We start from the raw sequence: 27,629 nt of genomic DNA, 5'->3' as shown, positions 1-27,629 counted from the left end.
TAGATTGACCGCGAATCGTAATTTTCCTGCTTGTTTGAAGTAAACCATGTGAACCAGCTGCAAGATCAGATTGCTTCAAATTATGTATTTGAAACCAATGCCTCGATGGGAGCCTGCAGGAAATTTAACTATTGGCTCCCCACAAAACCGGGAACTCCAAGCGGACCACAATGAAGCCCGTACGGGCCATACATCCTTCACCACAAGAACACCCAAAGCCTGAACAGGTCACATGACACCAAAGGGTTACGTACTTGTGCACTGAAACACCCTTTTTCGAGCTTATATGCTCCATTCATGAATACTCTGCCTAGCGCCAGAGGCGGATGTTTTTTAAAACAAGTACTTGTATTTATTGCGATTGTTGTGATTATAGAAGCGATGAAAACTTTTGACCAGATTAAACTGCTAATTTATTTTTACAAGAATGTAATAATTTTGCTTCTGCGTGTAATGTGCAAGTGCCACTCAAGGAAATCTTTGGCTTCTAATCGAATTTTCCGTTTGGAATCATCTGAGTCATCATCTGATAAAAGAATTATAACAGCTTTTAAATTAGCTAGTAGGTCAGAATTAGGAGTAGCAGGAGCGTCCTTGAACTGTGCCGGGTAATAGCTCACAGACACGCACAGAGATCATATCACACGTTTTCAATACAAGTGTGTCATTGAGCATTATTTCCGGTATCAGCTTTGCAATAGCAAATCACTCTGAAACGCTCATCATAATTCTCCTCGTCTACCGATTTGATGTTGGGAAAGGTTGAGGGTCGCCGGAGAAGGGGTAGGCAGCGAACGCGGTGGTTAGATGGCATCCTCGAGGCACTGCAGATGAAGTTATGTGATGTTAGCAAGATAGTGAAAGACCGGAAAGCGTGGCGTGATATGGTCCATAGGGTCACGAAGAGTCGGACACGACTGAACGACTGAGCTGAACTGAACCGTGAGTATGACAGTAGCGATGACAATGACGTTGCGATTAGCGATAATGACAATAATGACAGTAGCAATTATAATGACGGCGCATTTAGGTGGTAATGATAACGAGAGCAAACGTAATGCACTATGTGCAGCAGCAACGCTCCGGCTTTCGCATTTCTGCGGTGTAGATTTCACTGTGCTCTCGGAAGTTTTTTCTTGGGCTGGTGGCCCTGACTGCTGGTCTGCGAAGCGTAGCGGTATTCATCCCTTAGGCCAGTGCACTATGGGGAGATCCATATCTCTCATACACCCCTCGGAACAGAGCCTGCTGCAACGGCTTCACGCCCGTGAGATCGTTCTGCCTTGCATATATTGAAATGTGACGTCGCGTTCACTTGATTTTAACTGTTTATTCGTGTGCATACATCTGTCTTCCATTATACATATCTGTACCTCAGTCTTGTCTTAGCTTATTATTAGTGTTAAAATAATCAAATGCGCTTCCCATTATTTTCTTTTGCAGTGTTCTCCTAGAAGGGGTGAATTTGTTGGATTTTGTCCTTAAAGAAATTAGGCGTTTGCATACATGTAGTTTGCAGCTATTATTCACACCCGAAGAGTATTCAGTACGATGCGGCCGCCACGGCAGCTGCCGACTATACCCCCTGCCGGAGATATTCCAACTATCTTTCGCTCATAACGCTGGCAATGCCGACGCCGAATTATTGCAAAACGGGACCGTTAGCCCTGTTGCGTTAAGACTACATGTTTTATCCGCTAGTATACTGCCCAGGTTTTTACATTTTCGTTCTGATTAAGTATTTAGCTTTGCTGTCGTATACGTTAACTGCAGTTCCATGTACTTTCCGGACAGCAGAAATCATGGGCCCAATATTGGCCAAATATTGTAATGCGTTCGCAACGGTCCTGACCATACATTTAGGTCCGGACATAACCAATACAGTCTAAATATTGGGTAGATGGTTGTGCTGCCCCCATGGGACAAGAATCACTCACAAACGCACAGAAGTTTACCTGTCGAAGATAACTGATGAATTATTTCCCAAATATTGTTACCTGTGCCTATGCATATATCCTGCATTTTTCACCTCTTATTGCAAGTTGTGCCAAAAGAGGGCCAACTCTGGTCACATAGTGAGGGCATGCCCACAGGATCCCCCTCCGCAGGATCTACTGCTCATCACCTGCGAGCTTTGGGTGGCTGCTATGCTCGGCTCGCATTCGCGAATCCAATTCCTGGCCATTGAGCCTGCAACCCAGGTCGCCAGAGCCCAATGACTCCTTGACACCCAGCTCGGAAACTCACGCCTAAGACATCCTCCACAGCGAATGAAAGTTTGTGCTGCTTCTCCTCCATGAGATAATACACCCTCATCCACTTTACACCCAATTTCCAAATTCCTTATTGGCTTTTGACGCCTCGTCACGTGCCGTTTGGAGCTATTTCCGGCAACATGTTCTGCGCTGCAGGAGGCACATAAGGCTTTCGCCTTAAAAGTTAGATAATCACTGCCTGTCCTAAGCTGCTTATTCTCTTCCGTGTCCTCGTTCATTCACGCAAGGTTAATCCAGTCCATTGGTAGCAATGAACTAACTGGCCTGACCGACGCCCTAATGGAAATTGAGTTACGCCGAAGTGCGCAGTCATTTCTGACACTGTGAGCATAGCCAGAGTAGAATGGCGGCTTTGCTTCTTTCAATAGCTGTTTACTTCGTCTAAACTTCTAGCGGAGTTAAACGCTTTTCCACTATTCGCAGAGAGTAAACAAAAGTGTCAGTGCACTCCGCTAACAGTTGCAGAGGCGACGGACGATTCAAATCCCCCCATTTTGCATCTCAGCTGCGGTATGCCCTCAACTGCATTCTCATCGATTGTGAATTTCGACAGCTGCACGTAGAAATTTCATACTCTAGGATGCGGAACTGGTAATTAATACTTGGAAAGGACACGTTCCATTATGCGCAAAAAATCTGAACTTTCTGCAGCGGACGCCGCGGTGGCGCAGTGGATAGGGAACTCGATTGGTGTTCCAAGGATCGAATCCCGACCGCGGCAGCCACTTTCCATGGAGGCGAAAAGCAACGCCGCCATGTGCTTTCCAGATCCTCCACTACGGCGACTCTCGTAGCTTCAGTCGCCTTGGGACGTTATAAACCCCAAAAGCCAAACCATTCTGCTGTGGACGCATGACTACATGAATGCAGACCAACACATAGAGGATCCTATATATCACTGTGGACCACTCTAATCTTTATCTGTCGCTGCCAACAACCGCTGACATGTGGTCCAGTCATGTAAAAAATAATTCATGGCTCCACCATCATATCATGTTGCTTGTAGCGCTTAGAAGGATCTTGCGTTATTTGTTCACTTTCAGATCAAGAACGATGGCCATATCACTTTCTTCGCAGCGCAATTAAGATGCGCCGACATTCATCTCAAATGATTTCATCGACACGCTTATGGGCGCACTCTCAAGACAAGGAAAGTATTTTATTTATTGATTTATTTCCGTTACCCCTAAATGCCCTCATGCGAGGGTATAACATAGGGAGGGAAATGGTGGCACACGAACACACACAACAGAAATTCGGCAATAACACTTGATAAACTGAGATACACACAACACACTTGATACCAAAATAGAGCGAGAAAACACAAACATTTCAATAGTTCATAATAAATAAGCTATCACAGCTCTTTGTTGTAAAATATTTTGAAATGAATGTAAATTTTCTTCAGTATATAGCGATGTGTGATGGCAGGTTATTCCAGTCAATTATTGTGCATGGAATGAAAGATCTTGCGAAAGGATATATGAGCGGCATAGTCATGCGTTGCACTTTGTTATTGCGATCACGGCGCAGGAAGAGTGCAGGGGCCGGCGAAAGGAAGTCATCACGGAGTGTGGAATGATGGTAAAGTTTATGAAATAAGGTTAGGCGAACAAAATGACGTTGATGCAATAGTGGTTCCAACTCGGCACGTTGTTTTATTGCCGTGACACTGCTGAAGCATGAGTAGCCGGAAAAGATGAAGTGAACAGCACAGCTTCTCAAGGATTCTATGTTATCTATGAGGTATGCTTGTTCAGGATCCCATATGGCAGAAGCGCATTCAATTTTGGGGCGGATAAGTGCAATATGAGCAAGTTTCATTAGGTGCGAGGGCGCATGCTTGAGGTTACGTCTAAGAAGACCGATTGTGCGGTTAGCTTTTGCTAAGATGGTAGTTATATGGTAATGCCGTCAAGACAGATCGAAAATGAACTCCGAGGTACTTGTAAGCTGTTGTGAGTTCTACGCTAGCGTCATTAAGGAATTAGGCTGTATGAATTTACGTGGAACGGTTGATAAACTACATTAGTTTCGTTTTAGATGCTTTTAGACATTAGCCAAAAGGAGCACCAAGCAGCGACCGCATCAAGAGCAGTTTGCAGAGAATGTCGGCCATTGTCATTAGTAACATTGCGAATTTGCGATATATAACGCAGTCATCTGCGAAGAACCTAATCTTAGAGGAGAGAGATTTGGTAAGATCAGTAACTAAAATGAAGAGAAGTAGGGGGCCAAGTAGGCCGCATAGGGGGACTCCAGATGTTACGGGGACAGAAGAAGAGCTATAATAATTAACACATGTGAACTGTTTTCTTTTGCGCAGAATTTTTTTATCCAGGCAACAACATTAGGGTGAATATTTAATTGTTGTCATTTGATTAGAAGCATGTGATGAGGAACGCGATAAAAAGCTTTATAAAAGTTGAAGAAGACGGCATCAATCCGCAATCCGGCGTCTACTGTGGAACATACGTCGTTAGTAAATCCTGCGAGTTCAGTGTCACATAAATAGTCCCTGCGAAAACCGTGCTGGTATTTGAAATTGATGCCATGCTCCTGAAGGTAATTAATGACTTGTATATGTATGACGTGCTCAAGGAGTTTGCAGACGTTGTTGATCAATGAGGTTGGACAATAGTTAAGGGGAGTAGTGCGATTGGTAGATTTGAAAATAGAAAATACTTTCGCTGTACGCCACTCATTAAGAACAGTGCTAGATGATGACTGCGAAACTGGTGCTGAAAATACTCGATACAAGTCTATGGAAGTGTTTTTATATATGTTATTAAGACCAAGGTGATCAGAGTTAGTTGTAGTTTTAAGGTTACTCAATATGTATTTTTTATAAAAGAATATATTCGTAGGTCCCACAAGTTGTGGCAGAATGCTTGATGGGAGGGGAGGTAGATAGAGGGAAAGAGGAGTAAAGAGAGACAAAAAGAGGGAGACCGCCTCTCTCTTTCTAGTCCTCTTTCTCTTTCCCTCCCCTCTCTCCTCCCCTACCTCACCCTCTCCTCCTTACCTTTTTTCTTCCTTTTCTTTCCCACCTTCCTCGCTTCTCTTACAGCGTGGTTCAGGTGTCCACAGAAAAAGTCTGACAGATACTGCGCCTTTCCTTTCATGTAAACCGATTGTTATAGTTATTAGTATTATTTATAATATTAATAAAAAAGGCGGTGTTACAGGGGCTATCGCTGCAACACGCACAGTTTTTGCTTGTATCACTAGGTTCATGCATAGCCCCGCCCCCTTTTAGGAAATGAAATTCATTCGTTCTGAAGATTTCATGGCTGCTCCAAGGAGATGCCACGACGAGCCATTTGAATTCTTGTACTCGGATGGGGCTCCTTGCGTTATGTGAACCAGGTGCACGGCCTTTGCTACGAACCTTGGCCTTAATTGGCAATGCTCGCGCCGAAATATCTTTTCGAGCATGAAAAAGACAATGTAAGCCAAATCCAGAATGATTTCCAGCGCCGGTGGTTTTCTTGGTCGATGGTGCATGATAGTACGAATAAAAATTTTCCGCGAAGGCTGGAGCACCATAATTCCCAGCATACATCACTCGAGCTGTGGGAAGCTGCCCTGACCAGCCGTGGCCTGTACGACCAGCGCAAGCTGACACGACGGCTCTGCGAAGCAGAGAAAAATTACTGGCGTTCTTAAATGAAGATGTCGACCATCTGAGTCGAGAAATTCCCTTGATGGTAAATGAACAAGGCAACCCTTTCTTTCTCTTTCTGCTAGTTAACGGTTTCGCTTTATGTGAAAAACAACCTCACAGCGATACCGGAGAAAAGGGCGTTGCAGAAACGACCGACGTTAATGCAATACACATCGGGCTGAACTTGAATACATGATCGCGAGGGATCTTACATACTCAAAGGTCATTTGGAAACTGACTACCGGTACTTCAAATGATGATTTCATTTTGGCGCAAACGCCGACGCGACTGAAAGAAACAGTGACAACAACTTCATCAAGTGATAGCGTTCATTAAAAATTGAATCTTTAGCTCTTCTTGGCTAGGTTAGCATCTCTTCGGCAGCAGACTATGCCCTTTTCAGCAGCAAAAAAAACTGGATTTCATAATCTCTTATCTGTTCATTTGTAACTGCGCCGCATCAACACTGTCAAGGGCTGCTTGCCATCGCCTTAGATGGAAGACGGTGTAGTCTATAGCCTCCGAGATTAGTGCTCAAACTTCGATGACAACGCATAGGGACTTAGTTCGAAATCGGCCGGTGGCCGCCTCACCTGTATTTCTTTTATAAGATGAAATCCTCATGTGCCAAATGAAGACGAAGTCCAGTGGCATCGGCGTCCCACGCGTCCATGGTAGGATCTACCTGTCAACTGTCACCTGCCAGCGACATGCTCTTGAAGGATACAGGACGGGCGGATGGAAGGGCATATAGGGAAACAAACCACGGCCGGTCTCGAGGGAGAGCGCGTCTTCGATACCGGCCGTGATAAAACTTAAAGGTCGCCGCGGGATGGTAGCGCGCACTTTTTCCCTAGAGACGAAATTCTGGGGCGCTGATGTGGCACAACACCGCTGTGGCGCCTTGACTGTAACCGTGCAAAACGGACCGAACGCGGTTTCTCTTCATGTTGGTGGTGCCCATTGAAGTAATATATTCTTGGATGCGGCGGGAATGAACATAAGACAGCCAGCAGCACCGCGCGTTAATTATGTTTATTTGTAGGCAGTTTTGTGAAGTCAAGATATGTTGCGGTTGCCTAAAAGCGAGGATATAGGTCTTGTTTCGCTCCAAATGCATTGCGCCATTGGTTAGTTGTTGGTGGCCTTGCGCTTTCCCCGGCTGCTTGTACGAGACATTGAACGTCGTGCTCTCTTCCTTCCGTTCTTCGCGATGGTGGTTTCCGATGATTCGCTGGCGCAACGGCGACTCCGTCTTCCTCCGTGCTTCTGCGCGGCAGTGCGCCTTGAGGATCCAGAGCGGGACCTGCGGCGCCTCTTCCGACTTTTCTGCGGCATTACGCAGGAGTTAGATCGCGATCGGCGATGAAAACGCGATCGCTTGCGTCTTCTCATATGGCGTTTGCTGGGATCTCCTGGCTCCCGGGATTTGCTGCGTGGTCAACGGCGGCTCCCATTTCGCCGTGCGCTCCCGGCGATTATAGCCTACGAGGGACCAGCAGAGGGGATTGGAGAACGCGCCTTCCGGCACAACGCTGGTCTTCCCTGCAGTGGCCACGGGTTCTGCCTGTTTACTGCTGCCTGGCGAGTCTGCACCCATTTTCGCCAAACGACTGTTGACAATGGGAGCTGAATTCTTCAATGGCGCCTTGCGCTTAGGCCTATCATTTACTTCCTTAGTGGCTTTCTTCAGTTGACAGAGTTTAGACCTACCGCGGCATGATATTGGTGTATCAGCCGACAAGTCGAGCTCGACTGGAGCCCTCTTGGTCATCTTGCGGGCTCGTCTTCTGTTGGGTTCTGTTGAACTGTTGGGGTCTAGTTGCACTTCGTTGCTTTCCTTTAACATAAGTGTGCGTCACTATTGCACTGAGGTCAGGTGAGCCTCGAGGGATGAGTGTTATTCCCGATGAGACTGGCCTAAGGCCGCAGCCATGGCTCGATATCAGCTTGTCAAAGCACGGAAATGCTCCTACCAAATGAGCCTCAGAGGGGCCTCCCAACGGATGGTAGCCGCGGCCGCTGAAGAGATTTGCGCGAAGTCCCAGGCTTCGCAGTCACTCCGCGCCACGGTCCCGTTGATGCGTGCCGGGGGCCGGTGCAAATCCTTTGGCCAGCAGACGCAAGATGTTAGGGAAGAGGGGCTGACCGGTAAAGGCCCCGCCGAGCGTTCCAGCAGTAGAGCGCTGCTGGGAGACAGGGTCCGAACCAACGTTACTACTAACGTTGGCCCGAACCTGAGGATTGTTGACGTAACCAAATGTTGGCTCTTTTCTTTTTTACTCACGCGCCAACCCCTACCCCGAGCGCTCTTGTCACGCGACTCCAGTTTCTTCTTTTTTTACCGCTCTCATCCTCTAGAAAGAGCCCTTTGCTTCACTCAGATGACGCATTCGTCGGCTCATTTGTGTGGGATTGGAACTTCACGCAACAGGGGGAATACTGTTGCGCGGCGCTGAGCTGGTACAGGGGTAAGACGCCCGACTACTGTGCCGGAGTACCTGAGTTTGATCCTGACTGCGGCGGCTGCGTTTCGATGGAGGCGAAACGAAGTGGCGTTTGTGTGCTCTGCGATGTCACGCACATTACTGATTGATTTATAGGTAGGGAAAGGCGCTGTAACTGTCTCACTTGTTTTCTGTGGACACTTCAACCGCGCCATAAGAGGAGGAAGGTGAGAGTCAAGGTGGAAAGAGAGAGAGAAGCCATAGTGGAGGACTACGGAGTAATTTCGACCGCCTGAGGATCTTTAACGTGCGCTGACATCGCACAGCACACGGACGCTTGTTCGTTTCGCCTCCATCGAAACATAGCCGCCGAGGTCGGGTTCGAACCCGGGTGGAGGCGAAACGAAGAGGCGTCGTGTGCTGTGCGATGTCAGCGCACGTTAAAGATCCCCAGGTGAGCTAATCTAATCTAAGGCGAGCTAATCTCGAGCTGTATCGTAAGACACTCTTCACCAGAGGAGGCAGCGATGGCGGCGATTGCACTGGCAATCACAAATCCATCAAGCAGAATAATCATTACAGATTCTAAAACAGCAATCAAAGCCTAGGACAACAGTAAGGTGTCCAGAGAGGCCGGCAAAATTCTGCAAGCAGGCAAGAAGAACGTACCTAACGACCTAATTAAAATAATATGGGCACCAGCCTATAGTGAACTCACAGAGAACGAGATCGCCAACGAGGTGGCCCGAGGACTCACCACCGGGCCCCAGCCCGGGCCGACTACTCCCTGTCCAAAAAGCGAGACTTTTCACTCCCACCTTCATCCCCTCCCTTACGGCGCGGTTCAGGTGCCCACATAGCAAGTTTGACAGATACTGCGCCTTTCCCTTCCTATGAACCAATTATTATTATTATTATTTCTAGAACACTACAGAATGGCCAGGAGAACTCCCCCCTCCCCCCATAGATCTCTCACAAAAAAGGAAGAAGTCATCTGGCGAAAACTGCAGACGGGCACCTTCCCAAACCCGTATATCCTACACAAATGGCATCATGAGGTGCACTCTTCCAAATGTAAAAACTGTGAAGGCATAGCTACCCTAAATCACATGCTTTGGGCTTGCCCAGCGCTAATCGGGATACATGGAAATAAAGAGTAATGGGAATCCTCCCTTCACAGCTAGGAAGAACAAATCCAAAAGCAAGTCATTCGTCAAGCCCAGGCCGTCGCCGGAAGCCAACTGATTCCGGCCGACGTCTAGGGGGGGATAGACCGGTGAAAGGGGAAGCTGCGTCTCACCCGATCATCCATACTCTCTAACGGGTGCAAATAAAGTGCTTTCGCTCTTTCTCTCTCTCGCAGGTACCCTTTCGTTTTTCACTTGATATAGGCCCCGCCGGGGTGGTGCAGTGGTAAGACGCCCGACTACTGTGCCGGAGTACCCGGGTTCGAACCCGACCTCGGCGGCTGCGTTTTGATGGAGGCGAAACGAAGAGGCGTCCGTGTGCTGTGCGATGTCAGCGCACGTTAAAGATCCCCAGATGGTCGAAATTACTCCGTACCCCTCCACTACGGCTCCTCTTTCTCTCTTTCCCCTTTGACTCCCACTTCCTCCCTTCCCTTACGGCGCGGTTGCGGTGTCCACAGAAAACAAGTGAGACAGTTACCGCGCCTTTCCCTTCCTATAAATAAATCAGTTAAAAAAAATCACTTGATAGAGCGGAACGAAGAGGCGTCCGTTTTCAAGATTCCCAGGTGGTCGAAATTACTCCGTAGCCCTCCACTACGGCTGCTCTTTCAATTCACTCCCACCTTCCTCCCTTCCCATACGGCGTGGCAGGGGTGTCCACAAAAAACAAGACAGTTACCACGCTTTTCCCTTCCTATAAATCAATCACTTGATATAGGACGTGGTTATTTCACAACGAAAAATTGGCTGTGGTCTAGCTCTCATTAAATCTGGTGGACTCGACAGTAATATCTGCATGGCTACGCTTGCTGTTTTGCTATAGCTAGGCCTAATTGTTTCGCTATAGTTGAAGCTTATGGTTTCAGTGAGTAGGCTAGACATTGTGATTATAGAACTGTTTTATTCACATTTCGTCTTGGTCCACCGGGAATTGAACCTCCCTCCCTTGGATCCCCAGCTGGTTGTGTTCGAAGGGGAGCGCGATGTAATGTCACGATAGGCCATGACGTCACCAGGCGATCCATGCAAGGATTCTGGTCCGTAGACAACTAAACAGGAAAATTCGCCTAATTTTCCGACTTCTCGATCTATGCTTTCTCTGACACTTTCGCCTTCCCCGGGCGCTAGTAGGTTTACCCAGTCGAGGATTTTTCTACCCGCCGCCGTTCCTGCGAGTCGCTCGCTCATGGGACAGCCTGACTGCCGCAGCTAGCTCTTTCCACTCATTATGCAACCACATGTTCTCTAGAATGTCGTTAGAAGTAGTTATGGGGAGACCTAGAGCGCACTTCGTGCATCTCTTAATTATGGTGTTTCATTCGCGTTCTGCGGTCTTGTTGATATTTAGGAATGGAGTCGCGTAGTAGATTCTGCTCGTGACAAAAGCTTGTACGAGTCTGAGTCTACTAGCCTCCGTGAGACCACTCCTTCTGTTGGACATCTTAAATACTCTGACTACGAGCTCTGCCTGATCTTTTACTTTCTTAATCAGGCTTTTGTTACTACCCCTGCGGTTAATAATTATACATAATATTCTAATTTCATCTAGGTTCGGGACTTTGTTCCCGTTTACTTAAATTTTGATATCTGGAGTTATCATCCCACTACTGCTGGTCATTACCAAGAGCTCCGATTTTTCTGGCGAACAGCATAGACCTACGTCCTCTGCATGTTTGCTGATTATATCTGCTGCCTCTTGGAGCCTGGATGTGATGTACGAGTCGTTCCCTTCGCACATCCAGACGGTCACATCGTCCGCGTAGATGCTTAGTTTGAAGTCTTCGAGATGGCCAAGCTTACGGAGGAGCTTCATCATTACAGTGTTAAAAAGGAAAGGTGAGAGCACAGCCCCCTGCGGAGTGCCTCTGTTACCCAGCGGGAACTCCTCCGAATTTAAGCCCTGAAAGCTGATGATCGCCGTCCTGTCTCGCAGGAATGATCTAATATAGTTGTAGGTTCTTTCGCCTACTCTTAGCTCAGCGAGCCCTTCGAGAATGGCGTCGTGGCTGACGTTGTCGAAAGCTTTCTTAAGATCTAAGTCTAGAATAGCTTTCGTATTTTTTTCCTGAAGTCTCTGACTACACCGTTATGTAGTCTGAGCATGGTATCTTGCGTACAGAGGCCGGGCCTGAATCCGACCAATTCAGCCGGTCACGCATCATTCTCTTCGGTGTATTTGGTTAGCCTCCTCTGAATGACTTTCTCAAGTAGTTTGCCTACGCAGGATGCTAGTGATATTGGGCGGAGATTCTCCAAACCCGGTGGTTTTCCCTGCTTGTGGATTAGGGTGATTTTAGCCCTCTTCCACTCTTGGGGTACTTGACCACTCTCCCACACCTGATTTAAATATTTGGTTAGGGCATTGATCGATTCGTCGTCCAGATTGCGAGCATCTTGTTATTAACGAGGTCTGGCCCGGGGGCCGAGCGTATTTTTAGGCGGTGCAGCTACGCTCTGACTTCTGCCACTGTTATGGACGCGTCAAGCTCGCTGTGTGCCGGTCCGTTGCAATCTCTGTAATACGCTGTGGCGGGGGGAGCTACGTACGTGGACTTGAGCTTGTCAATGAGCTGTTTTTCCGTACCCTTAAAGTTATACCTCGCCTTGACCTGCTCTATGTTGGCGGCCGTTTTGGACTTACTGGGGTCTATCAGGAACCTGAGCAGTTGCCAGGTCTTGGCCCCATTCATGGTGCCCTCCATCTCGTCGCATTTATTATCCCAACGTTGCGACTCGAGTTTCCGGGCGTATTTTTCTATTTCGACGTTATGTCTGGCTATCTCTCTCCTGAGAGATCGGTTCCACTTTTGCTTTTTGAGCTTCTTCGTTCGCTCTTCTTTCTTTTTGAACATGCCGAATAGCCTGCTATCCATTGCCTCAGGCAGAGCTTCGCCTATAATTTCTTCTATACGTCTCGCCCACACCGAAGAACATGCACCCCGTACACGACGAGGGGAGAAGGAAAAGCAGAGCTAAGCACCTCGCTAACAAATTGAACAAACTCCCGCCGGGATCGGTCGTCTACACCGATGCAGCGATCAGGAAAGAAGGCGACGTAACCTCGGTCGCCCTATTAGACACCGGGATCGCCATAGGAATCGAAAGAAACCGAGATCTACCGCTGGTAGAGGCGGAGGAGATTGCAATAGCCATTGCCATTGCACGAACAGGCGTGAAACACGTCATCAGCGATAGCAAAACGGCGGTTAGGAATTTTAGTAAGGGTAGAGTCAGCAATCGTGCTGCAAAAATTCTGAACGAGTCGTTTCTCGCCGAAAGCGTGACCATGATCTGGACCCCAGCACATGCCGTTCTCACCGGCAACGAGGCTGCCCACATGCTTGCCCGCTTCTCGCTACCTCGGGGTGCTGCGGACGCCTCCACAACAACATCTAAAAGCAAAGAATGTATTGGCACGTTTAGGGATGTAACCGACAACCTGAAGAAAGACCGGAGGATATATCCGCCACCGGATAGATCCCTGAGTAAAAAGGAATGATACGACTGGAGAAGACTCCAAGCTCGAAATTTCTTTTCGCCCCTGTGGAGGAGTTAGATGGGTGCCGGAGGGCGGAAGAGGGGCGGTGCAGAAACCGAAATTTGAAAATTTTGCGGCCACGTGGCAACATTTGATCACATAATATGGAGATGCGTTCGTGCCCTAGGGCGCAACGCGATTAAAACTAGCGATGAATGGGAGACCACGCTAAGAAGCTCCGACGAAAAAAACTCAGCGATTCGCTGTCTGCCTGGCGGCCGAGGCTGAAGACCTCTTCTCCTTGACGGGGCCGGGTGTCCTCCGGCCGCGGTGAGACAGACTGCCTGACGCCTGCGTGCGGACCCGAAGGTGGCTGCCGCGCCATATTCGAAGGAAATAAATGTTCTCCCTCCTCCTCCTCGCCTAATTTGCATCTCTGCACACACGTCCGTTCCTGGCAATGAAGCGGCCCACGAATAAGCCCGAGTTCTGTACTTCCGGGCAATTGTGGAGCCGCCCGACTGCCGGAACATGGACGAGCGTCTGCAAAAGTATACGGAGATTCTTCGAAATTACAGGTTAAGCAGGAGACTGGTGCCACCACCGGATAAAAGTCTAAACAATAAGGAGGCAGTCGCATGGCGGCGCCTGCAAGCTGGGAATTTTGTAAACCCTTTCCGAGCATATTATGTCCAGATGGACGATAGACAAAACGATAAATGCAGGCACTGTGGGGAGAGAGGGACTCTCGACCATATAATCTGGGAATGTGCTAGCTCCTAAGGGGCTAAAACAAATATAAATTGTAGAGAAGCCTGGGAAGCCCTGCTGCTGAGCGAGGTCCCTGCTCCACAGCAACAAGCCATCCGCCTGGCGGAAGAAGCCGCGAAGAGCCAAGACCTCTTCGCCTGCTTCTGATCGCGAAGGTCTCGGCTCCCGTCCCTTAGGACTGTGTGCCGGTTGAAAATAAAGTTGTAGAAAAATAAAGTTATCACATCACATGCATATACGAAGCTGACACCGTCGGGTGTCCGATTCTGATGTCCACTACAGACCTCTTTCTCTTTTTCCACTTTCACTCCCACCTCAATTTCCCAAAAGCGCGGTTCAGGAGTCCACACAAAAAGTGTGACAGACACTGCGTCTTTCATTTCCTGACAATCGATTATTATTGTCACAGCGGCGTCACAGCTCGAACGATCGAAAGGGGTTTCAATCGCAGACGGAGACCAGTAGTGCGAGTACTCCAGCTCGTTTTGCTCTTCTTCACTATGGGACGTACTCGCCGGCCTGCCGTTTAGCTCCTGCGTCGATTATGCTTATATTCTCTGTTGGTGGTAAAACATTTATTGTGGGAACCAGGACCCATTACAAGGATTCAGGTGGTTCCTGATCCCGGCTGGTGTCTGTCAGGCCGTGCCAGACAGCGATCCTTTCAGCCCAGTCAACCAGCATCTTTTGCACTGCTGAGTCCGAGCTGGAGACCGCGATCTCCCAACCCTCTTGGTCCGTGAGGCCCCATTGGGGCGATGGCTTGAAATCTTCGCATAAAAACATTATGTGATTGAAGTTGGCCCTAGGTGCGCCTCATGAGAGCAAGTGGAGTCTTACCGGGCCGGGTGTGCCAAGGCCAACCAAGCTGGGGAGGGAAAGCTTTTGGCTTGTAGCTGTCGCCAGATTATTTGATGGGCTTTTGAGAGAGAGGTGTGGGGTGGAGCATATAAGAGTAGTTGTTCTCGGTAGTGAAGTGTTATACCATAATAGGTGAGAAGACTGTCCCGCGTGCTTCCCCAGTCTTCGGTATGCACCGCTCGATTGACGTGCGCTCGAGCAGTTGAGTGGGCTGCCTCGTTACCGGGGTTGCCTGCATGACCTGGTAACCAAACGATGTGAATGGGTCGGGGAGCTGTAGAGCTACAAGTTAGGATTTGAGGGGCAAGTGGGTGTATTTTGCTTCTTGCGAAAATTTGAATGGCGGGTTTAGAATCGCTGAAAATGAGTGTGGCAGTGGAAGAGGAGATGGCTAGTGTTATGGCTGCCTCTTCGGCTTCGGACGACGTTTTTGCTTTGACAGAGACAAAAACTATGCGATTGAGGTCATAAAAAATCACACTGATGACATATGCTGTGGGGTGACTGTATTCTGCAGCGTCTACGTAGGCCGCTTCGGTGTCAGTCGCGTGGGCTTTGTGTATAATGCCTTGGCTCGAGCTTCCCGTCGTGCCTTGTTGTGAGCAGGGTGAATATTTTTAGGTAGGGGTTGTACGGTAAGGTTGTTCCGGATGTGTTGGAGGGCTAGGTGGCTGTTTTAAGTGGGTGGGCCAATTGGCTGGAGTTCAGCGCGGCGAGAATGAACCTGCCCGTCTCTGCGAAGGAAAGCCTGTTGATCTGGGCAGTACGGTGAGCTTCCACTAGTTCTTGGATTGTGTTGTGTACTCCCATGTTTAGGAGGCGTGCGGTAGAAGTATGTTTCGGGAGGCGAAGTGCTGTTTTGTATGCCTGACGAATGAGTGCGTCCACTTTCTCCGTTTCTGCCTCTGTAAGATAGAGTTACGGGAGTGAATAGACCATTCGGCTGATAACGAATGCCTGCAGAAGGCACCGGAGATCGTGCTCTCGCATGCCTCTGTGCCTATTCGCTATTCGTTTGATGAGTTTGATAGTTTGATGGGTGTTGATAGTCAGTTTAAGAATTGTTTCTGTGTTGAGTCCATTGTTTTGCAAGAACATTCCCAGAACTCAAAGTGTGCTGACCTCGGGTACTTGGAGCACATCTATGGTGATGTGTATGGAGGCATGTTTTTGCTTGGTAAGGCGGCGGTTTGGGTGGAGCAACAGGAGTTCGGATTTGGTGGGGGAGCACGCTATGCTGATGGATGCTGCGTGCGTTGCCACTACGTCCACTCCTGCTTGAAGAGTGTCCTCTATGTTTCCTACATTTCCCGTGGTTTTCCACAGGGTAATGTCATCCGCATAGAGGGTGTGGGAGAGGTTTGGGATTTGTGATAGTTTGTGGGCCATCGGGATGAAGGTGATGTCAAACAGTAGGGGGGATGATTGATCCCTGGGGTGTTCCGCGATTGCCTAGAGTGAAGGTTGGGGATTCTATAGGACCGAGTTTGAGTTCCGCGGTACGTTCGCGGAGAAAGGGTGCGATATATGAGTGCGTTCTCCTACCCCTAGGCTGGAAAGGGCGTCAAGGATTGAGTCATGCATACCGTGTAAACTTAAGAGACGCGAACAAATGACGACATGATTGTTTCAGTTATAAAGAACGACTGGTGTTTACTGCCGTAAGGCTGCTCCTTGTCGAGCGAGTATATGTTACACAGGTTGCCAGATTACAAGTTAGAAAAAGGCTAGAATGAACAGTTTCTTCATACTCCCCCCGGAATGAGCTTCAGATCATTCGCAGGTAGTCTCCGTGGGGTAGAGCAACTGGATCGGTCTTTTTACGATGATCCCACCAGGTAGGCGCACCATGCAGGCTCTTATGTGTCCATCACGCCCGACAAGCACATCAATAACTTGTCCGGTTTTCACAGCTGCCTTATCCACAGCTGCCTTATTATCCCTCGGCTCAGGGCGCGCGAAAACATGTCGCGCGCCCTGAGCCGAGGGATAATGAAGGGGAGAAGATGATTACTCAAACAATAAGGCCACCCCCACAAAAACGTAAAGGGGACGAGACGGACCCGCTGGTGGCATTAGAAAGGAGACTGGACGCTAAATACGAAGAAAGATTTGAAAGAATCGAGACCCTCCTCACCCAATTAATGGGTGTGGTAAATAAAATGCAGACGCAATTCACCGCGATGCAGAACGCCTTCACCGAGAGGCTAACTACATTAGAAAAGACGGTGACCCAAATGCGATAAAATGGACAGGCGCAGTAAAAATGACTCTCTGGTGTGGCAGTGGAACTGCCGCGGCTTCCAACGAAAACGAGCACTCTTGCAACAGCACTTAGTGTAGAGTGAAGAAAAACCTTTAGCTTTAGCCCTTCAGGAAACAGGAAAAGGTCTACCAAAACTATCGGGATATCAGGCGTTCCACGGTGACTTGGGAGAAAAATCCCGCCTCTCCACTCTAGTTAAAAGATATCATAGTCGAGGACTACTCGCGTGACATCGAAGCTGTATTAATAGAAATTATCACTGGTCGCAAGGAAGAGCCTAGTATCTTCATCTTAAACGTGTACAGCGCCCCCCAGCAGAGAAAGGTACGTTTCAGCGCCCTCTTCCGCAAAGCAACTAAAACGGCAGGAAGCAATCCTCTTATTATTCTAGGAGACTTCAATGCTGCCCACCAAGAATGGGGCTGCAATTGACACGAACCCAAGGGTAGGCAACTGTGGGAGGACATAAATGAGCTCGGCCTCACCCTCCTGACGGACCCTAGCTGTCCATCCCAAAGTTTATAGATACTTTTCTATAAACGTTGGTCCGTCCAGAATGGGAAACAGCGTCTGTGCAGACAACACCCCGGACCTTACTCTAGGGAAAAACACGGGAGACGCAGTCTGGAAAAACACAGCTCAAAATGTAGGCAGCGACCATTTTGTTCTGGCTCTCACTCTCAGCAAGGGCGTCAAAACGCGTCGCTTCAAAAGGCTTAAAATCATCGATTGGGACAGGATTAGGCAAATCAGAGAAAACAGCGAATCGGAAGATTAAATCCAAAACATAGAGCAATGGGCAGAGACGCTTAAGAAACAAGTGGAGAAAGCAACCATGACCCTACGAGAGGACGATGCGCCAGTGACGGTTGACAGCAAATCCTTCATATGTGGGAAGCGAAATGCGGCATGGAGAGGAGTCTCCGGTCGCAAAGATAGAAGAGGAACCTTAGGCGAAGGATAGCAAGATATAACAAAGAGATTGAAGATTACGCAGTAAAACTTTGCGAACAAAACTGGTGTAGTAGGTGTGACGCGATGGAAGGGAACATGAGCCTTGCTAATACGTGGAGCCTACTCAGACACCTACTTGATCCTGACAATTCGAAAACTCAATCGGGCATAAGTCTGACGAAAGCCAGACACGCGTTCGAGGACACGGACGAGGAACGCATGGCGAAACTAATTAACGTGTACGTAAGCGACGCACAAACCTTACCCCTGCCGGATTACGAAGGACCCTTAAACGAGGCCCTAGACGTGCCGATCACGGAGGCGGAGTTTCGCGCCGAAATATTAGGCTTAAAAACAAAATCGGCTCCCGGTCCAGACGGAATCACAAACAACGTTCTCCGAAATTTGGACGATAATTCCATCAGCACGCTCACCAAATACATGAGCATCGTATGGGACAGAGGCCACCTGTCACAACAGTGGAAGACGGCAAACGTAATTTTGATACTGAAGCCAGGCAAACCCCCTAAACTAGAGAACTTAAGACCAATCTCTCTCAGATCCTGTATAGGGAAATTGATGGAGCGTGTAGTTCAAACGCGACTAACGCGTTTCATGGAGCCCAACGACCTGTGGCCGCACGAAATGGTTGGGTTCCGGCCCGCCTGTGCACACAGGACGTAATGCTCCGCTTGAGACACGACATCATAGAAAGCGAAACCAGGGACGCGAGGGTACTACTAGGTCTAGACCTGACAAAGGAGTTCGATGACGTAAAACACGCGGCAATTCTTTCTGGCCTCTAAGAACCACTTCGGGTTCTTCAAAGTGCACTGTCATCGCACTGCGCACGGACGCCTTGCTTTACAGCTCCATCGAAAAGCGGCCGCCGAAGCCAGGATTCGATCCCGCTTCCTTGAGAACAGTAATCAAGCGCCCTAACCACTGCGCCACAACGGCTTTTTTTTATTGCCTAATTTATTATCAGATTTTACACATATGGAACATCACACACATACACACACACAGAGTGATTATTACACGACAAATACACTACATGGGTTAAAACCACGCGATTTGGGCTGCGTGATCCATTACAAATCAGTCATTTGCAGCAACACTTCCATTCTTAGAAGCCACTCAGGCACTTCGTCTTGTGTCTTGAGAACTTCAATAACACTCGCAACGGCTTCGAGAAAATACTGCAGGCCCAATAACATGATCATGTCCAGCGGTAGCCCATCATCATCTTCAATTGGTAAAAATCTAATTCCGAATGCATCCTCGGGAAGGTCTTTTTTAACTGTTCGTTATAGAATGTCCCAGAAAAAAAAGGCTTCCCAACAGTCTAAGAAAACGTGTTCGATAGTTTCTGGTTTGCGGCATATGAAGCAGTGATTTCTCCCAAGGTACAAAGTTAAGACTTATTTAGAACTGCGCCACAACGGCGGGGTGGAGAAACAACTTCTGATCACAAGGTAGTCGCTGCTTTTCGGTCCGTATATCCAGGCATAGCAGAGCTAAGCCACGTTTAATTTTCCTTATGCTTCTTTCCTACAGCCACAACAACCTATGATGTCATTACATAACCTGTGATGTTACGGACAAAGCCGCAAAACCCATCATGCGCACACTGAGACAGCAAGGGTAACTGCGTCTCAGATATGATAAAAGCAAGCTCAAGACCTTGTCCTGCAGAAAACGCTGAGCGGTTACGCATTGCCGTGCGTCCAGTGACGCCATATCGCCACAGCGCAAAAGACGAAGTCGAAACAAGGAAACGGAAACAGGTAATTCTGCACAAAGAGCACACAGAAACGACTCTGTGTCTTATTTTTCTTGCATATGTGCATATGGTACATACCCAGAGTGGGGAATAGGCCAGAGTTTTGTGCATATGTAAGAAGGGAATACATGATCCCGTGTTAGGCTGTATGGTATATACCTTCCTAATTATGAACTGTGTCTACACTCTTTTCGTCCTTGTTTTTAGCGCTGTGGCGATAATGAGAAGCCCCTTATTTCCACATCGTCTTGTGATGTCACGAACCCCAGGTTGCCCGTAAGAACCTCCCTGATTAAAGGTATGGAAGGGAAATAAAAAAATTGCGGACGATTACGTTACTTCCTAATGCAAAATTTGAGCGCAACTAATCAGCTGTTCCACCTTTTTCTATAGATTGACGCATAAATTTCGAGAAAGACATGTATGTACTATTACAACTATTTTATTTTTCACAAATATTAATAAATACTCCACTAACAGTTCTTGACGGTCATGAAGGAGGCTTTGTGGTCGGAGAAATGAAGAGAGCAATTAAATTATCGTTGGCCCACATGAATTCGTTGCGCGGCGAAGAGGCTTTATGCCACAAGCTGGTGGTGACAAACGTTTAATGATTTAAAAGGGGTGGAGGTATGCATGAGCCGCATCTTTGAAGATCCAGCCCTTACAGATACTAGGTGGGGTCCCTAGTACGGGACCCCCGTGGCGTCGGCCGCTGCCTGGGCACGCTCGACCAAGGCCTTTTGGGCCTGCAGGTCAAAGCAGCCGAGCAGGGTCAACTCCCAGTCCTCTCGAGTGGGGTGAGGTGGAATAGCTGAGTTGGATGGACAAGCCCACACCATGTGGTAGATGTCCGAAGACTTCTCCGCACAGTGCGGACAACTGCCCGTGAAGGAAGGATTAAAACGTTTTAGTGCTGCCGGGCACAGCAGAGTGTTGGTATACAGACAGAGTAGACGCCGCTCCTCCGTTTTAGATAGACCTTTACTCGGGCGGCGGGTAAAGGCTATGGCAAGACTCATAATAAAGAACATTGTCTTTGAAGGAATACGCGGGTTCGAATTCGAGATCTTGATCTAGGGGGTCGAGATGGGAAGCCCGGAAAGAAAGTGCGCGGGCGGCGGCGTCGGCTTCCTCATTCCCCTCGAGACCCATATGAGCAGGAGCCCATACTATTTTCCGGTAAGTGGAGTCCCCGGTATAGGTGCCATTTTGAAGTAGTCGGTAGGCTAAGTATGGCGCCCAGCCTTGCTCGACGTTCCGACAGGCCCCTCGCAAGCCGGAGATAATTGTTTTGGAATTAGTGTGGGTAGCTGCCAGCGCAATGGCGACCTCCTCCGCGTGAGTTTGTCACAGGCACGAAATGTAAGCCCGCGAACAGTTTTGGACTGGCGGACCCCTGCAGCAGTGTACCATCCCCCATGATGGTGGCCGGAGGCGTCCACGTAATAAATGCCGGGTTTCGACACATAATGGCGGCCCAGGGCTTCCACCTGCGCCAGGGGCCGGCCATTGTGGTCTTGACGTGTCATATTTTTAGCAAGAGGGCGTACGTGGAGGGCGCTTCTCCACTATAAAGGGAGACGTACACGATCTTCCATAAGAGTAGTATGTTGGATGTGTAGCCGGGCAAGAAGGCGGCGACTAGACAGTGTCTTAGAAAGACGTGTGTAATGGTTGATTAAGTGAGCCTCTCGGATCTCTCGGAACATATTCACCATGCTCAGGCCCAGTAGACGCTGATTGCAGGTGACCACGGGGAGATTCAGAGCTCTCAAAAATTTTGCGCAGGATGAGTTCGAGTACTGCCTCGCCTTGTTTCCGAAGGTGGAGGTAAGGAGTCGAATACATGGTTCTACTGGTCACGAATGCATGCGCCAGCCGCAAGGCGTCTTTGCACCGCAACCCCCCACATTTGTTAGAAATCCGGCGGACTATGCCGCCCGCTTGGTCCCCCACCTTACGGAGTTTCGCCAAGGTAGTGTCCGACCGTCTATTTGGATGAATGAAGAGCCCCAGTACCCGGACTTCTGTGCGTTCAAGAATTGGCCCTGTCTCCAAAGAGAGCTCAATTCTGGCCGTACACTTTGGTGAGGGGCGTATGTGTACAAATTCAGATTTTTGAGGGAAGCATTGAAGACCGTAGCGGCGAGAATAACGATCCACTATGGTTGCCGCTTGCTGCAGGTTGGCCTCAATATCTCCAAGGGAACCTTGCGTGGCCCACAGGGTGATGTCATCGGCATACAGCGCATGCTGCACACCAGCGACAGCACCCAACAGGACCGGCAGGTGCATCATAGCCAGATTGAATAAGAGAGGAGATAGCACTGCACCCTGTGGTGTTCCTCTGGTTCCAAGTTGGAACGGGCCATGTTCGGTGTCTGAATGTATGTGAACGTGTTGCGTCCGCAACCGGTTTGTAAACTTAACGACCGAACGCAGACACACACAGAAACTCAGAAACATCTACAATGTGAAGTACACAGCTTTCAGGGCAACACAACCGATTCTGCAGGCATTTTAAATAAAAGTTGTTCTCTCTCTCTCTCTCTAACACAACTGAGCTAGCGCACAGGTTGTGGGACCAATACTTGTGCACTACCCAGGACCCCCGCAGACCGGCGCACTCTTATGCAGGTTCGGAGAACGCTGAGCTGGATCAACCATTCCAGGTCCACGATCTGCGAGCGGCCCTGGCGAAAATGAAGCGGGGCACAGCCCGGGCTAGGGAAAACATTACGGTCAAATTACTAGCTAACGTACCCGACCCGGCCTACCAGTCCTTATTGGATTACATCAATTCAATTTGCTTGGGGATGCACCACTCCGCATCGATTGGAAGACTGCTCTGGTCACTTTCATTCCAAAATCTGGCAAGGCCATCAAAACGGACAACCTTCGCCCTATCTCTCTAGCCTCGTGTGCGGGCAAACTAATGGAGATGATGGTGCGTGACAGGTTGTCCGAGTTCATGGAATATCAACACATCTTCGCAGACTCCATTTCGGATTTCGCCCGTACAGGTCCGCACAGGATGTTTTGGTACAACCTAATCGGGACGTTCCTGACCAGGACGAATGCCCCCACAACGACAGGGTCATACTCGCCTTAGACTTGAAAGGAGCCTTCGACAACGTTACTCATGAGGTAATACAAGCTGCAGACACGAATAAATAACATTCGCAAATATCTTAAACTGACTCGAAAACACTGTAGCGAAAGTTAGCAAGCGTCTCATCGAATTTCTAGCAGTATTGATTAAAAGAAAATGAGGGTGGGCTAGATCCGCGGCCGGCCTTCCTCGAAAGCCAAGGGATGAGATTGGCTAGAGATCCGGACTATCAAATTAGCTGCATATAGAGCTTATTCACGTGGCGTTATTGCAGCTTTACTGGCAATTGGTTCGCCTTTGGCCATCCAAGTGAGTCCTTGATCTGGCAGTGGAACTGTCGTGGCTTCCAACGCAAGCGGGCGTTAGGCAACAGTACTTGACGCTATTAGATGAGAAACCATTAGCCATATTCTTGCAAGAGACTGGTAAAGCAGCAGAACTCTCGGGATACCAATCTTTTTCGAGTGACAGAGGTGAGAAATCTCGCGTCACAGCGTTGGTTAAGAGGAACATTGCTCATGCACGAAATCAACTCGAAAGAAATTGAGGCAGTGCTATTGGAAATTCTTACGGGACGAAAATAGCAATCAAGCGTGTTCCTCTTAAATTTTTATAGTAGACCACAGCAGAGAAAGGCGAGATTCAGGGCCTTCTTTTGCAAAGCGATAATGACAGCCGGGAGCACTCCCTTGCTAATAATCGGCGACTTCAATGCGGCGAACCCGGAATGGGGTTACGCTGAACAAGATCCTAAAGGCAGGCAGTCATGGGAAGACGCACACAAGCTGGGACTCACCTTGCACACGGCCCCTAGTTTTCCATCCAGGGTGGGTAACAGCGTCTGCGTAGTGTTATGACCGTGCATCATCCGCACTTGCGCGCTCTATTGTTCGCCTGTGGGCATGGATATGTGGTGTTGGTGCAAGGGCGCTAAGTGAGCCTGTTTTGCTTTGTTGAGACCCTGCAAATGCCAAATTGGCCCTGTCAAGGGAACGTCTAGAAAAAAATACAAAGACATGTCGCCCTGCGGGAAATAGCCGGAAGTGCTTTCGTTCAATTGTTCACCCTTCCCGTCGAGAAGCGCTATCGTCCAGTGAGGAATGCCTACTGTCCAAAGGAGACGACAGAGTGACACGTCCGCTGACGTACAGGACAAGAAAGGAGCAAGGTGATTACGGCCATTAGAGGATTTCCCGGGAATGCAGGAAAGATTTGCAATTGCTGGAAAGGGACAATGCTGGGAGCAGTATGCGGCGCGCACGTGCACTTGGGTTTCTGAGAAGGAAATCCACTTACCGGAACCAGCATATCGAATCTTTGCTGAAGAATAGAAATGTACCTCCTCACCGTTCCCAACCTCTTCCCGCCAACAAGTGACCATGCCCAACGAAACAATGCCGGACCAGTCAGTGCATCAGACCATCAGTGCAGTGATGTGTTCGATTGGATGCCGATATCTGAGGGGCGTGCCCTGGAACTGGTTGGTCAGCGTCTTCAGAGAGGGGCTGAACATAGGGGGTTTTAAGGACATTGCAGAGCACGAAAAGACGCTCTGAGCCCTGGGTAAACGGCTCATCCAGTCGCTTCTCGCTATGAACTCTTAACGCTTGCCAGTTTGCTGATGTACCCTTCTTTTTCATGTAAATAATCATGTAAATAAGTTTTGTCAAAGTGCCATTAAACCTGCTGTATATATTTTACCAACTTCGAAGATTCAATCCTTCATGAACCCGGAGTCTCTGCACGCTACCAAGTGAAGGCCGGGTCAACTTAGTCCCAGCGTCACGACAGTAGACACTTCCCCTGGATTGACCTTCTCCAAAAATGTGACAGATCTGAGCTGGCAAAATTCGGAGCAAAATTTTGGCAGCTACCATTTCATTCCGGCCTCGATCCTTAAAAAAGGAGTAAAGACGCGCTGTGTGTGTCAACCGAGGGTTACGCAATGGGAACTATTTAGGGAAAAGCGAGAGAGGGTACCGCACTGAAGGTTACAAACATAGAAAAATGGACGGAGGCTCGTTGGAGAGACAACAAAGACTCTTGGAGGGGACGATGCTCAGGAGTTAGCTGATAGTAAACTGTTTCACATGTGGGAGGCAAAACATGGCGTGGAGCGCAGACTAAAGAAGCAAAAGTGGAGCCGTAATCTTAGAAGGAGAATAGCTAGACATAACAAAGAAATTGAAAATTATGCGGTCAAATTATGCGAACAGTATTGGTGCAGCAGATGCGACGAGATGGAAGGGGGCATGAGCCTTTCCAGAACGTGGGGTCTGCTGAGACACCTATTAGATCCGACCAACTCTAAATCCCAATCAGGAAATAGATGATCAAAAGCCAGGTACGCGTTTAAGGGTACAGACGCGGAATTTATGGATGCACAAATCAACATATTCATTGGCGATACTCATAGTGCCCCCCTACCAGATTATGACGGAGCTCCCAACGAGGAGCTGGACGCACCCATCACGGAGGCGGAGTTCAGGGCAGAAATATTAGGACTAAAAATGAAATAGGCCCCATGCCGTGAAGGGATAACTAATAAAATTTTAATGAACCTGGTTGATGACTCCATCAGCGCTCTTACTGAGTACATGCAAGAAATTTGGACTAAAGGCCACCTGCCTCGGCAGTAGAAGTCAGCAAACGTAATTCTAATCCCAAAGCCGGGCAAACCCCCAAAACTAGACTTGCTCTTCTTCCTCCTCTCTGTGTTGAATATGGGATGCATGTTACGAAAGATGGGGGAGTGATTATATTTTCTCGGCAGTCCTGTGGGACAGTAGAGTTTTCTCGTAGTCCCCTATCTTTCTGCAGGCCTACCATTTCGAGTAAAGTTCTGCCCGTGGTCGTTCGAATTAATCGTTTCAGCTGAGAAACTCTGACAGCCTCCGCTATTTCGTCCCAGCTATTGTGCACTCCCATAGAAAGGTGCTTCTCTGTGGATGTGGTAATTGGTAAGCCCAGGGCCCTCTTTATGCACCGTCGAATGAGACAGTCCAATCTCGTCTTCTCCTCCGACCTGATATTTAAGAACGGCGTGGCATAACTCACGCCACTTATTATGTAAGCTTGGGTTAGTTTAAGCAAGCTTCTTTCCTTCAGACCTCGTCCTTTCAACGCGATCTTTCTAAACATTCCAATGGCTTGCGTGGCGAATCCCTCTAGCATTTTTATTGTTCCATCATTATATCCATTCTTCTTAATGAATAGTCCTAAGATTTTGATTTGATCTACCTTTGGAACTGGTTTCCCTTCTACTTTAATGTCAAATGTCAAAAAAGGTCGAATAAATGTGGAAGTAAATGTGGACATCCCAGCTGCCAAGGCAGCCGCGGCGTGTGCCGCCGCATTTCCCCGTGATTCGTCCGAGTGACCTGGAGTCCAGTGAATAACGACAGTTCTGGTCGCGAGTTGGTGGCGTTTAAGGAGGCGCTGTATGGCCGTAGCAGTCGCATCTTGTGAACCTGGAGTAGCGATTTCCTTGTAAGCTTCATATGAATCAGTAAGAACACGTATTGAACCAGTTCCGGTGCAAGGCACTCCTGACAAGGCTCCCCAAATCGCGGAGTTCAGCATGAAGAGGGGTACCTTGAGGTAGGTGGCAGGCATAAGCGCCTGAAAGGGAAGGTTTATCATCGCATACCCAGCCAATAGATGCAAATTTGCTTGTAATCGATGCGTCGGTGTATATGTCAGTCTTATCAGGGATGCGGTCTTGTCGGTGATGGGCAGCGAGGAGCTTTCGGGAAATGACAAAATTGCGGTTTATAGGTCGGCGATGGAGGCGTGTGACTACTGGCATCTCCCAAGGGCTGGTGGTTTGTCATGCATATAGGGCTGGTGGTTTGTCGTTAAGCTGTTAATCCCAGGCCAGCAGGCGACGCCCTTGGACAGTTTTCTTTAGACGAGTTCGATGACGCGTCTGTTAGTAACGATGGTAGTGAGCGGTGGAAGAGCGGCCAAATGCTCAATCTCGGCTATAGGAGTGTGCTTAGGTAGACCGGTAATAGTACGTAGTGTTGCGCGATGATGGCGTTCTACCTTAGCGAAGTCAGTCTTCGACAGTTGGAGGACGGGTGTTCCATAGAGGATTTTTTCCGACCGCCGCTTCTCGGCCCATCGCACGACTGGCATGTTGCCGCGCACCGCCGTGCCAGTTGGACAGGCGACGAATAGTGTGTAGCAGTGCTGGCCAAAGGCGTTGTAGCTGATGAACCCATTTCTGGGGACTGTTGCAGCTTGAGATGGGCAGGCCAAGAATAAGGATTTGCCCATTTAAGGAGGTGATAGTGTTGCCTGCGCTGTGAAGATGGATCTGCATTATGGGGCTTTTGGTTTGGTTTGGTAAAACTTTATTTCCCACAGTAGGGGTCCTGGAGGACACTCGGCTAGACGCCAGATGTAGAGGGCAGCTCCCACGTCGGCACAGAGAGCCCGAAGCTCTCTGCCACCGCGCGGGCCCCCTGGACAGCCCGAAGCTGGTCATGTAGTGAAGCACTTTTTAACACTTTGTCCCAACGTTCCTTGTTCTTGACGTACGCGTCGCTCGATGCACAACCACACAGCATATGGTTTAAGTCTACACGGTCAGTACACCGTTCACACACATGTTGTCCGTCGTAGTCTGGGTCGATGTGCTTCATGCGCCAGGGGTTGGGGTATGAGTTCGTTTGGAGCAAGCGTAACGTGACTGATTGGCTGCGGGTTAATTTCTTATCCGGGAGGGGAAATGCTCGTCTGCCTAGATAAAAGTGCTTAGTGAGCTCGTTGTACGTGAATAATTGATCTCTGTACTCGATATGTGGAGTAGCA

Source organism: Amblyomma maculatum, chromosome 3 (assembly GCF_055883805.1).
Source record: "Amblyomma maculatum isolate TAMU_Amacu chromosome 3, ASM5588380v1, whole genome shotgun sequence".
Classification (NCBI taxonomy): domain Eukaryota; kingdom Metazoa; phylum Arthropoda; class Arachnida; order Ixodida; family Ixodidae; genus Amblyomma; species Amblyomma maculatum.
This window is presented reverse-complemented; position numbering follows the sequence as displayed.